This window comes from Squalius cephalus, assembly GCF_949319135.1.
Source record: "Squalius cephalus genome assembly, chromosome: 14".
Classification (NCBI taxonomy): Eukaryota; Metazoa; Chordata; class Actinopteri; order Cypriniformes; family Leuciscidae; genus Squalius; species Squalius cephalus.
Window position 1 is genome coordinate 9,017,216 of NC_137135.1, and position 13,608 is coordinate 9,030,823.

Consider the following 13,608-nt stretch of genomic DNA (forward strand, 5'->3'; position numbering starts at 1 on the left):
TGCCGCGGACTCTGGCGTTTGCCGCGGACTCTGGCGTCTCTGTAGTGGTTAAACATGAGATATAATTCGTCTTGTCTATATCTAATGGGCGATTTTTGGTCTTGTGAATCTATAATTTGGTCCCTAGGCAATCGTTTTGGCTGAGGGCTAAGTGAAGTTTCATAACTTTATAAGCTATTTAACTTTACCGTTGTATGGTTAGACTAGAGCGCTGACTTTGTATGTTTGACTGAATTGTTTGCTTTATTTGTATAGCTTCTTGTACCTTTTACTTATACTTTTATAATGGCTAATATTGATAAAAGTGAAATTTAACAAAAAGAGACTGGGTTGAGTTTTGTCATTTTAAATTTTAATACAACGAAGATGATCTGTAAAGGTGTTTACTGCAAAATCTGTTGTTTAGTACAAATGCACATATTGCCTGGACCATATTAAAATGTTTAATATTTTTATATTATATTTAAAACGAAAAGAGGCAGGTTTGTGTTTTATATTTCGTTTTGTTATAAATAGGCAAACGTTATGTGCAGTGAATATAATCAATACGCATTGCCTGAACCACATTTGTGTGGCTATAATGTTTAAGATTTCTTTAAATGAAAACGAAAAGAGTTAGTATGGTGTTTTATAACATATTTCGTTGCCTAAAATATACACAGAGATAACCGGAGTAACAGAGCGAGCTGAGTGACGCACGCTGCGTCAGAAGGTGGGCGGGGTTAGGATTTCCCAAGATTTTCCAAGATGGCGCCGCCCATACCCCCCATAAACGGCTTCAAACCCGTTCTTCAGAAAGTCTATGGGTGACGTCACAGACGCTTTGTCCATATTTTTTACAGTCTATGGCTTTACTTGTAATGTTTGCTCACTGGCTAAACTATATTGTAGATGTAATAACTGGAACAGACACGGAGCTTTCTTAACTACATGCTTTTATTACTCTTGCTCTCTAATCTCGCGAGATGCGAGACTTGCCCGAGGGCTACGGTGCCACTTTTAGGACATAAAATAACAGTCAGGATGTTACATCTCCCTTCTCAAGAGAAAAATGGCATTACCTAAACACACACAACATTAATTCTGCGAACATAACAATTGTGCTGAATGCACATATAAACGGTCTGACAATTACAGTCTGTGGTCGTTAGTGTCATTGCTGTAATGTAAACAAGTACAGGTAGCAGTTAAATGACATACGACATGTGCACCAATAAGTCATTAGTTTTAAGTCAGAAATAATGTTTTCATTTCCCATATGATTCAAGTAACTTAAAGGTGAACTAGTTGTGCAAAAAAAAACAGAACAGGCAGTTAAACTGATTTCACAGTGTTTCAGAGGTAGTAGGTAAGTAACAGGTATTAAAACGCGAAAACACCTTTCTCTTGTTTCCCTTTTTTTTTTTTTTTTACAAGAGACAACAACAACAACAGCTTAAGTACAACTTTGCAAAATTCAGGTTTTTTTTTTTTTTTTTTTTTTAGGGCAGCGATCCGCCTACACCCTTTACATTATAGGTCAAGGATTTGTCTTGGCCTGGAGATGCGGCCAAACCTTGTTGTGTAATTGGGTTTTTGTTGGTTTGTTGGTTGCGGATGGTCAGCAGGTTCGGGGTGTGGTGGCTGTGTGTTATTGGTGTGTGTGTCTGCATGCTGTGTGTCTTTGGTGTCTTGAACATCTCTGCTGTCACGGAGGTGCCAACGGTTGCGCCGTAGAGTCTGTCCATCTTCTGTCTGGATTTGGTAGCTCCTGTGTGTGTGTGCATGTTGTGTTACCGTTGCAGGTCTCCAGGAGCCATCTTCCTGACGGAAACGAATGGGTGTGCCAGCAGGTAGGTGAGGCAGTGGCTTGGTGCCTCTGTTGAAGTATGCTTGTTGGCGGTGTTGGCATGCCTTTCGTCTGTCTTGGACAGCTCTTTGGGGTGCTACCTGTGGCTGCAGATGCCTACTGGTCGCTGGGAGTATGGAACGCAGTCGTCGGCTCATCAGAAGCTGGGCCGGTGACTGAAGGTTGTCAACTGGAGTGTTCCTGTACTCCAGCAGAGCGAGGTAGGGGTCTGTATTTCCGGCTTTTGCCTTGTCCAGGATGCGCTTTGCTGTCTGGACGGTCTTTTCAGCAAGGCCGTTGCTCTGTGGGTAGCGCGGACTTGTGGTGGTGTGGGTGAAGTCCCACGCGTTTGCGAAACGGCGGAACTCCTCAGAGCTGTAGCATGGTCCGTTGTCACTGATGACTGTCTCTGCGATGCCGTGACGAGCGAACGCGGACTTGAGTTTGGCGATTACTGCAAGTGAGGTGGTATTTGTGAGCTGCTCCATTTCAAAGAATCTACTATAGTAGTCTACAATGATGATGAAGTTTTGAGTGTTCCATGTGAAGAGGTCTGTGCCTACCATTTGCCATGGTCTCTCGGGTATGTCATGGGACCTCAGTGGTTCTTTGGGGTTAGCTTCACGTCGTTCCTGGCATATACTGCACTGTTCTACTGTTGCTTCTATTTGTTTGCCCATCCCGGGCCAGAACAGGAGGTCTCGTGCTCTATGTTTGCTTTTCTCCATGCCCATGTGTCCTGCGTGTACGCGCTGGATCATGTCTCCTCTGAGGCTCAGGGGGACTATGATTTTCTCACCCTTGAAAAGTATTCCTTCCATCTCTGAGATCTCATCTCGGTGGTTCCAATATTCTTGGATGCTGGGTGGGCATTTCCTCCTTTCGTCTGGCCATCCATTCTGTGTGGCTCTTCTGAGTGCAGTAAGTTGTGCATCCTGTGCTGTTGCGTCCTTGATTTCCAGTAGCTTCCTGTCGCTCACCGGAACAGTGCTTATGAGTGTATGTACCTGTGCTTCCATACTCTCCATAAGGCTGCTGTCTTGGTGCTCGATGGATTTTCGGGACAATGTATCGGCCACTGGGATGTCCTTTCCGGGTCGGTGGATGATGTGTATGTTATATTTCTGGAGCTGTAATATCATCCTTTGTAGCCGCGGTGGTGCTGCAGCCAGCGGTTTTCGGAGGATAGCTTCCAGAGCTTTGTGGTCGGATTCTACAATCACTCTCCGGCCGTACATGTATTCGTGAAAACGCTTACAGCCGAATAAAACTGCATACAGTTCCTTCTCTATCTGAGCGTAATTCACTTCGGTGCTGTTGAGTGACTTGGAAGCGTAGGCAATGGGTTTTTCGTCCTGGAGCATGACAGCGCCGAGGCCACATTTTGAGGCGTCTACTTGGAGTCTCAGTTCTTTTTGTGGGTCGAAGTATGCAAGTACAGGGTGGTCAGTTATCAGTTTTTTCGTCTGCGTGAATGCTTTGTCGTGGTTTTTGTCCCATAAAAACTCACTGTCCTGCTTCAGCAGTTGGCGTAGTGGTGCGTTTATCTCGGAGAGGCGTGGTGCGAATCTGGCCAGATAGTTAATCATCCCGAGAATGGTTTCTAACTCTCCTCTGCTTGTGGGTGGCTGCATGTCTTGTATCGCTTTCACCTTCGCTGGGTCTGGCTTGACACCTTCTCGCGAGAGCGTGTGGCCGAAGTAGCTGACCTCTGATACACATATTTGGCATTTATCAGGATTTAGCCTTACCCCTCTTTCTCTTGTCCGTTTCAGCATGGCCCTGAGGTTGTTGTCGTGTTCAAGCTTTGTCTTGCCGAAGACGAGTATGTCGTCGACGATGGCAGCTACACCTGTGAGGCCCTCATATGTCTCGTCGACGCGCCTTTGGAATTCGTCTTGAGCTGAATTGATTCCGAATGGCAGCCTCAGGAACCTGTATCTGCCGAAGGGGGTGTTAAAGGAGCTGTATGTAAGATTGTGGCCAAAACTGGTACTGCAATCACTTTCAAATTACTGTAGAGCAGTGTATCCGCTCCCCCTCCCCCCTGACTCGAGGTTGCCAGATATGCTGCAGGATCCAGCAGGAACGTAGGCTGCTACAAGGAGCTGCAGCTGTGGTAAGAGCAGCAGAGCTGGCAACCCGGATGCCGAAACACTACTGACTTCGTGATTGGTAGATAGGTGGAGGGTGGGGCTTCAGGCCAAAACACAAGATGACAACATCAACATCAGTTGAGGGCTGCAAGTTCACTTTTTAAATGACAATATCCTGGCCGGACTACTGTTGTCAGTGATATAAGTATTTGAAATGAACATGATTTCTTAATGTCTAGTGACATATCAGGGCCATTTTATGATTAATTGAAATACATTTCTTACATACAGCTCCTTTAAATGTTGTTAGCAGGGATGACGTTGTGCTCAGCTTTATGGCCCAATAGCCTGATCTGGCGTCGAGGACGCTGAAGTACTTCGCTCCGGCGAGCTTTGTGGTGACATCCTCTAAAGTCGGTAAGGGGTAGTGTGGCCTTTTTATCGCCTTGTTGAGGTCTCTGGGGTCCAAGCAGACTCTCAGCTTGCCAGTCTGGGGTTTTTCTACAACAACGAGGGCATTAACCCATTCTGTGGGCTCTGTCACTTTGCAAATTACGTTGCTCTCTTCCATCTTGTCAAGCTCTTTTTTCAGTCTGTCTCGCAGAGCGATCGGTACTCTTCGTGGTGGATACACTACTGGTGTGGCGTGTGGGTCGACATGGAGGTTGCACTCCCCTGGAAACTCTCCTATGCCCTGGAAGACGTCTGTGTATTCTTTAAGGAGGCTGTCTGTGTCTGTGCATGGTTTCGCTTCCTCATCGGCCACAGCCAGTATCAGCTTGATTAACTTAAGGTCTAGGCTAGCTCTCATCCCTAGGATGGGGGGTGCTTTGGTGTCCACTATGTAGAATTCGAGCACAATGGAGGTGTTTTTATACTTGCACTTTAGATGACAGGTGCCTTTCACTTTCAGGAACTCACCGCCATATCCTGAGATTCTTTGAGAGGTGGGTTTTATGGCAGTGTCTCTGAACAGTCTTTCAAATATCTGTACTGGAATTGCATTGGTCTGTGCGCCAGTGTCAATTTTAAATTTAACTTTCTGAGTCCCGATTTCAATTTCAACGTAAGCTTGTTCATTACCTTTTCCTGTGTTTTCACTTGTAAGTCCGTCAATAAAAAGTTCTACCTGCTCATCTTCAGTGTCTTCATCCATCGTGTGAATCACTTTTCTTGTGTGGGTGTTTGTGTGTAGTTTTGACTTACAGGCTTTTGCAAAGTGATTGAATTTTTTGCATTTCATGCATTGCTTGCCTTTAGCTGGACAGGCGCCGTCTTTAGTCGTATGCAGGCCGCCGCATCTATCACATTCTCTTTGTGCTGTGGCGGGCTCTCTCGGCCTGGCTTTGTGACTCGTGCGCGCTGATCTGCGTTCCGGTCTTCGGGCTATGGCGTGTACGGCGTCGTTATTGGGGTATTTACTTCCCACCATCTCTTTGAGTTGGACTTGTGCTAGCTCATGAGATCGCGCGATGTTGATGGCTTGATCTAGCGTTAGCTCCGCGCCATGGCTGAGCAACTTCTCCCGCACTCGCGGTGAATTTGTAGCGAAAACAATGCGGTCTCGCACCATCTCGTCGCTGTTGGGGTATCCACAGTCCTTAACTAACAGCTTCAGTTCCGTGACAAAGTGTTCAAAAGTTTCCCCATCACCTTGTGTTTTCTCATGGAAACGATATCTTGCATATATCGGGTTAGACTTTGGTGTGAGGTACGCGGTGTACTTATCGTAGTATGTTTGTAGTTTCTTCGCGTCGTCATCTGTTAGTGTCCATGTGTTGAAAATGTCACGCCCTTTTTCCCCGATCCATAGGAGGAGATAGCTGCATTTGTCCTGTTCGCGTTTCTCCCGTAGAGGTCCGGAGAATATTAGCTCCGCGTGCTGCTTGAAACGCCGCCACGCTTCCGGTAAGTTAGCTGATTCCCAATCCATCTTGGGTGCTGGGACGCCGAAACTATCCATGTTTCTTTCGGGACGTGAGTATTAGCCTCTACTCTGACACCATGTAATGTTTGCTCACTGGCTAAACTATATTGTAGATGTAATAACTGGAACAGACACGGAGCTTTCTTAACTACATGCTTTTATTACTCTTGCTCTCTAATCTCGCGAGATGCGAGACTTGCCCGAGGGCTACGGTGCCACTTTTAGGACATAAAATAGCAGTCAGGATGTTACATACTGAGCGGTAAAAAAAGAGCACAAATTGCTCTGTTAGCTGCAGATTACTGGAAGCCATAGAAAGAATACATTTATTTATTAAAATCCTTATATTTTGTTTACCTTCATTCATTAAAAAGTGTTATATATCATTATTAGGCACACACAGGAGTCATAAATCATTACAATTCAATTCTAATTTATTTTTTGAAAACTGGGAGGCATAGAGAAAACACATTTTATTATAATTTTTCATTAAAACAACAATACAATATTTATAATTCGATTATTTATTTTTCTCTTTGTTCATTTATGAATTATTTCAGCATAGTCATTCAAGTCTTATAAATTGTAAAAACCTGAAAGCCAAAGAAAGAAAACAGATAATGATCATTTTCTTTAGAAAATACAATATCACTCAATATTATTATTAAATTATTAAATACTGCCCAACATTTGCTGCTGGTAATGCCGTAAATGAGTCCTACCTTTCGCGACATTCCCTACTCTGCCTTTTCTTAAAAAATATTTTTTGTCTAGGTAAACTATACTGTAGTTCCCCACAAAAGTATTGTTTAGCGAATTGTTAAGATTCGTTAAAAGTTAAAAGTTGTTAAAAGTTAAAAAATTGTTAAAAGTGTTTTATTCAGTGTAGTGAAGCCTCTCATCCATTGACATTCATTAAAAAAAACGGCCTCTGATCTTCTTCCCTGCGTACCGGCTGACGTTGCAGCCTTGCCTTCCAGGCACCCTAAGCACTCACGGTCTTCTTACAAGTCCGCACTTTCGTGACGTAACACCGATTTGACTGTCGGGAAGAAGTCTGCTGCGGAGCTCGCTTCAGTGCGGGCTCAGGAAAAGTGTGCATCAAGCGCGCATATCAACCGCAAAGGAGGTTGCGCTTGCGAGCAACCTTCTGAAGCCTAAAATGAAAAATGGGACACCCTACGGTCTCATGGACTTAAAGGGATAGTTCACCCAAAAATGAAAATTAGCCCATAATTTACTCACCCTGAAGCCATCCTAGGTGTATATGACATTCTTCTTTCAGACGAAATCAATCGGAGTTATATAAAAAAAATGTCATGTCTCATCCAAGCTTTATATTGGGAGTGAATGGCTAGTGAACATTTTAAGCCCAAAAAAGTGCATCCATCCATGTTAAAAAATATTCCACACGGCTCCGGGGGGTTAATAAAGGTCTTCTAAAGCGAAGCCAAGGGTTTTTGTAAGACAAATACCCATATTTATAACTGTATAATCTAAATTACCTAGCTTCCACCAGACGACTGTATGCATACTACGCTAGTCGACTTCCGCCACAAGAGTAACCCGTGGCGCATGTATGACGTAGGAAGTATCGTAAGCTTAGACGCCTCTCGCGGTTTAAACAAATAGGGCTGTACAACAAACTGAAGCTCCTCTTCTATTATATAGAAATCTTCCGACATTTAAAATGTAGCTCTTCAGCTCTTCAAAATTGCTAATTCGCGACCAGTGTTTTATTTTGCTCTTTCCTCTGAGCTCCTGCATTCGTCATTACGTTGTGCGTCGGGTCAGGGGTTAGTCTTCCACCGTAAATCGATGCGTACGGCCGTCTGTCAGAAGCTAGTGATTATAGTTTATAAAGTTTTAAATATGGGTATTTTCCTTACTCAAACGCATGGCTTCACTTTAGAAGGCCTGTTATTAACTCCCTGGAGCCATATGGATTGCTTTTATAATGGATGGATGCACTTTTTTGGGCTTCAAATTTTCACCAGCCATTCATTCACTCCCATTATAAAGCTTGGAGTAGACAGGACATTTTTTTATATGACTCCAATTGATTTCGTCTGAAAGAAGAATGTCATATACACCTAGGATGGCTTCAGGGTGAGTAAATCACTGGCTAATTTTCATTTTTGGGTGAACAATCCTTTTAACGGACACGTGCACACAGCAGCCACTGTAAGTCCACAAGACTGAAAGTGCATATAAAGTGTGCCATTTGAGACAGGGCCATAAGTTATATTACTTCTGTGAGGCATTGTTTCTTGGCGAAGGTGCCCTCCAGCTTTTAGAATGAATGAAATAGACAATCCTATTTTGGGTAATTTTTTTTTTTTTACTTTTACTAAATAATTCTTCTCTCTAAAGAAATGTAAACATTAAACATGATAATCCATATGTTTTTCTCTAGTGTACAGAAGTGTTTTTTTGTTTTTTTTTCACAGTGGATGCATAAGAGATGGATGCATAATTCATATTAAAGACATGGACTCCCTTTTTGATTTTACCACTTGAATAAAAATTAAGAAATTGTCACACATTTTTATCATAATAATATATTTTATAATAAATCCTTAGACCTTTCTAATGATTTACAGTCATAGGCTGCCTGCATGTTAACAGGTAAATGTGTTTTCTGTCAAATAAAAATATTTTTTTCTAATTATTACATTTATTATGTATATATATATATATATATATATATATATATATATATATATACACACTCACCTAAAGGATTATTAGGAACACCATACTAATACTGTGTTTGACCCCCTTTCGCCTTCAGAACTGCCTTAATTCTACGTGGCATTGATTCAACAAGGTGCTGAAAGCATTCTTTAGAAATGTTGGCCCATATTGATAGGATAGCATCTTGCAGTTGATGGAGATTTGTGGGATGCACATCCAGGGCACGAAGCTCCCGTTCCACCACATCCCAAAGATGCTCTATTGGGTTGAGATCTGGTGACTGTGGGGGCCATTTTAGTACAGTGAACTCATTGTCATGTTCAAGAAACCAATTTGAAATGATTTGAGCTTTGTGACATGGTGCATTATCCTGCTGGAAGTAGCCATCAGAGGATGGGTACATGGTGGTCATAAAGGGATGGACATGGTCAGAAACAATGCTCAGGTAGGCCGTGGCATTTAAACGATGCCCAATTGACACTAAGGGGCCTAAAGTGTGCCAAGAAAACATCCCCCACACCATTACACCACCACCACCAGCCTGCACAGTGGTAACAAGGCATGATGGATCCATGTTCTCATTCTGTTTACGCCAAATTCTGACTCCATCTGACTACCATCTGAATGTCTCAACAGAAATCGAGACTCATCAGACCAGGCAACATTTTTCCAGTCTTCAACTGTCCAATTTTGGTGAGCTCGTGCAAATTGTAGCCTCTTTTTCCTATTTGTAGTGGAGATAAGTGGTACCCGGTGGGGTCTTCTGCTGTTGTAGCCCATCCGCCTCAAGGTTGTGCGTGTTCTGGCTTCACAAATGCTTTGCTGCATACCTCGGTTGTAATGAGTGGTTATTTCAGTCAAAGTTGCTCTTCTATCAGCTTGAATCAGTCGGCCCATTCTCCTCTGACCTCTAGCATCAACAAGGCATTTTCGCCCACAGGACTGCCGCATACTGGATGTTTTTCCCTTTTCACACTATTCTTTGTACCCTAGAAATGGTTGTGCGTGAAAATACCAGTAACTGAGCAGATTGTGAAATACTCAGACCGGCCCGTCTGGCACCAACAACCATGCCACGCTCAAAATTGCTTAAATCACCTTTCTTTCCCATTCTGACATTCAGTTTGGAGTTCAGGAGATTGTCTTGACCAGGACCACACCCCTAAATGCATTGAAGCAACTGCCATGTGATTGGTTTATTAGATAATTGCATTAATGAGAAATTGAACAGGTGTTCCTAATAATCTTTTAGGTGAGTGTATATACTGTATATATGTATATGTATATATATATATATATATATATATATATATATATATATATTTTTTTTTTTTTTTTTTTTTTTTTTTTTTTTTTTTAAATAATAAGAGTATTACAATAGTAATATTTGTGGTATTTTAATATTTTTAATTAGCAATAATAATTATGATCATAATAATAATAATTATTAGTCATATTAATATATAAGCACAACAATCCTGGTTGTTACGGTAAGTAGACACAGGAGAGGAAGATGAATGGTGAATAGTGATTTGATAACAAAGTGCAGGGATGAGGTGAGCAGGGTAGTGGAGTCCAACCCTGGAGGCTGACGAGGGCGTAGCCTATTTGGAGCAGGAAGCCTCCAGGGCAGTGCTGGTTCAGGCAGTCAGGGCGGAGTCGGCCATTCAGGCCACCAAGGTGGAGTAGGCCATTCAGGCGACCAGAGCGGAGTGGGCCATTCAGGCGGCCAGGGCGGAGTCGGCCATTCAGGCGACCAGGGCGGAGTAGGCCATTCAGGCAGCCAGGGCGGAGACGGCAGCACAGGAGACCGGGTTCAGAGCCGGCAGTTCGGGTATATAGTTCGGGAGCCGGCATTGAGGCTTGTGTGGTAAAAGACACTGAATGATCGGTCTGGGTAGGAGGTAAGGCACGCCAGATCGAGGAACGTCGCGGTGTGTGCCTCGAGAGAAAGCTGGTCCTGGTCGATGCAGAGGAGCTGCACACTGCAGGATCCATTTGCGGTATTGGTCTGACCTTCTGTTACGGTAAGTAGACACAGGAGAGGAAGATGGATGGTGAATAGTGATTTATTGATAACAAAGGTGCAGGGATGAGGTGAGCAGGGTAGTGGAGTCCAAAGGGTGATCTTGGCGGAGACACAGAGGGAAGGAAGATGCTGGAGACAGGGTGATGACTGGAGACAGGGAGAATAGTCCACTTAGTGAAAACGAGGTCAGACCAGGAACTGTGGTGAGGATGTGCCTTTATAGTGGCAGTGATGAGGGTGATGATGAGGTGCAGGTGTAAGTGATTGTGAATGATGTGCAGGTGGGAGCCAAGGAGGGTGATGGGAAATGTAGTGCAGACGATGGTGACTTGGTTAATATGTGACACTGATGCTCTTTATCTTTTTTTTTTTTGTTGCTGTTGTTGTTGTTGTTGATTTGTTTTAAAAAATTTTAACCAGAAAAAAAAAATCGCAATTAACTTAGATTTTCTCCTAAATCGTGCCGCCCTAGTTGAAAGTCAGATTTTCCGTCCTGTCCACCTCAGAAGAAGAACTGAATGAACTGGTTCGAACTGAAGAAGATTTCCGAGAATTTCCGAAAGTCTAACAAGTGCTGATACTTTGTGCAAGCCAGAGGTAGGCTATATACTGGAAATATTCTTATTATGACTAGCATTATTTTTAAAACATGCAAAAACCTTTCTGTTGAAAGATGTAAATTAATTTTACTATAGATTTTTTATTTAATTCTTAAGTTGTTAAGCTAAATCCTGAAGTTTATAAAATAGTTTATTATTTTTATATACAAGCATAACATATCCATGTTTGTACATCAATGTCTATGTAATGTACTGTGTTAGGTGCAAAAATGTAGGCCTATTGTTGTTGTAAACTTGTCCAAGATGCAGACTGCCAGTTCAGTCATACAGTATGCTATTCGACTTGCAGGTTCACAGAATGAAACCGTGCCAACAAACACCACTAACTTAAGCGAATGAAAATAAATCAATATACGAGTGACGTCATTGTGTGATGACGTAACTGCGGAATGTTTTATTTTTATAATAGTTCATGGAAAAGAACCGTATGAAAGGTTTGCGGATATTGATCGTTCTTGCCATCACTATTCTGGGTTATAAAAATCCCACCACTGGAAATACACAATTTCGTTGTAGTTCCTTTGTCATTGTTTACGTTCTTTAAATGTTCTATGCTGCAGTCTTCATGGTGTGCTAACATCAACTTAACTTGTGGAAGCATGCTTATTTAACCAGACAACCAATCAAAATGAAACATAATGCACTTAAATAAAAAGTGATTTTGTAGTCTATTGACACTAGGCAGACAATGTTTGGCCATTCATCTTGACTGAGGGGGCGTCGCCTCGTGACGTTGGTCCTGCTATGACTTTGGCGTCATTACCGACACGTCACGGCAATTCAATCCCACATGCAAGACTGACATATAAAGTGAAATCTCACTGTCTGTCTCACTTTAACTGTCCCTGTCGTGATTATTCACTTCGGCAAAAGAGCTTTATTAGTATGTATGGGGCCATCTGTCTGTAGACACACACGAATGTGCACATTGGCCGTGACGCTGCAGCACGATGATGTTTTCCTCCCCCGCCCCTCTCCCGCAAATAAACCGCTGTGAGTCATCGAAGTACTTCTGCTCATCCATTCACAGATACACGCCAGCAAGTTCCAGAAAATCAGCCTGTTCTTTATGTATTTAACGCGCATAGTACATTCCATCGATTCATAATTTGCCTGTATTGTGTTGAACATATAATTATATTTATTCACCATGTACAATAGCTGCTTACAGACCAAGTATATTAAAAAAAAGTTCTGATAAATGAGGACATTATATTTTCAAATCACAGGAAGACAAACGAATGCATCTTAAACGTTAAACCAAACATGAATCGACATGCAGAGGAACAGTGCGTTGCTTTTAGCCTATGTTTGAGCGTGTGTGTTAATACAAATTATATGTGGAATCGATATAACAGTAAAAATGCAGTCGTCATCGCTAGGCTACCATAAAAGTATCCACTTATGCTACTAAGTTACTCACTGTTTCTTTCACTGGTAGGCTATTCACTGGTACCATATTGCGTTGCCAGTCCAGCGTCATAAGGTTTTTCAAACTTTGGCAGAGAACAGCTATTGTAGCGAACTAGCGATTCGTAATTTAAACTTGACAGTGGTCAAACCATAAAGTAAAAAATATAATAATAATAACAACAATAATAAACAGTCGCCAATGCATCATTAAATTACAAATATTTATACAGCTATGTGGCAAGATTAGAAGTCAAAGTCAATACGAATGAGTTCAAGTCCAGACAAAGATGGGAGTTTTTCAACTCACCCACTCGATGTGCAGAAACGTAAGAGTGGCGTCAATGTTGATTTCCAGGGTTAATCCGACAGTGATTTGGTCATCGGGTCAGTCGTTTAAGGTTCATTTGCTGAATTCCAGAGCTGGGAAAAGCTGCAGGAGCGCGGTCGCTGTTCAGGCAGATAGTGCTTCTGAAACTCTTAAATATCCCACACCTTCTGCTCTCTCAGAGCCCAGAGCTTAAAGCAGTTTCCATGGCGACCTGGCGTCAGAGTTTTGAGGTAGTCCACGTAGTGCGAGTCACAACAATGGCACATATCAAAAGACCGCGGAACGAGAGTTAACAGGTGTCAAGAGCGCGCACATGTATGTGCATGTAGTGTTGTTAAACGACAGTGACACTTGTGATGGGTTATCTATTCTAAACAGCGTTTTCCAAAAGAAAGAATAAATAAATAAATAAATAAAAGAAGGTTCCCATTATGTCATTAAAAGCCTTGGAGAGAAAAATAATAATAAAGAAAATCGCAGTTTACATTTGTTGATTTTTCTTTGTGTAAAAATGTGATTATATCAAGTGAATAATCTGCAATTAGGCAAGCCTCGGTTACAATGTGCACATGTATGAGATTAATAAATTTATTTCTGTGCAAGGCTGCATTTCTTACTGGTAAACTGGCTGTTCAGGAAATTGAAGATGATTTACCTTTAATCTCTGAAC

The 13,608-nt window shown here is 42.2% G+C and overlaps 1 protein-coding gene across 1 annotated transcript in view; it reads right to left on the minus strand.

Moving 5' to 3' along the window:
• Positions 1 to 13,211, minus strand: part of tent5d (terminal nucleotidyltransferase 5D) — a 31,110-nt gene extending 17,899 nt beyond the window's left edge. The window contains exon 1 of the mRNA XM_079892351.1: positions 12,918 to 13,211. The gene's annotated coding sequence lies outside the window, so the exon portion shown is untranslated. The remainder of the gene's footprint in view (positions 1 to 12,917) is intronic.
• Between the last annotated feature and the right edge of the window lie 397 nt (positions 13,212 to 13,608).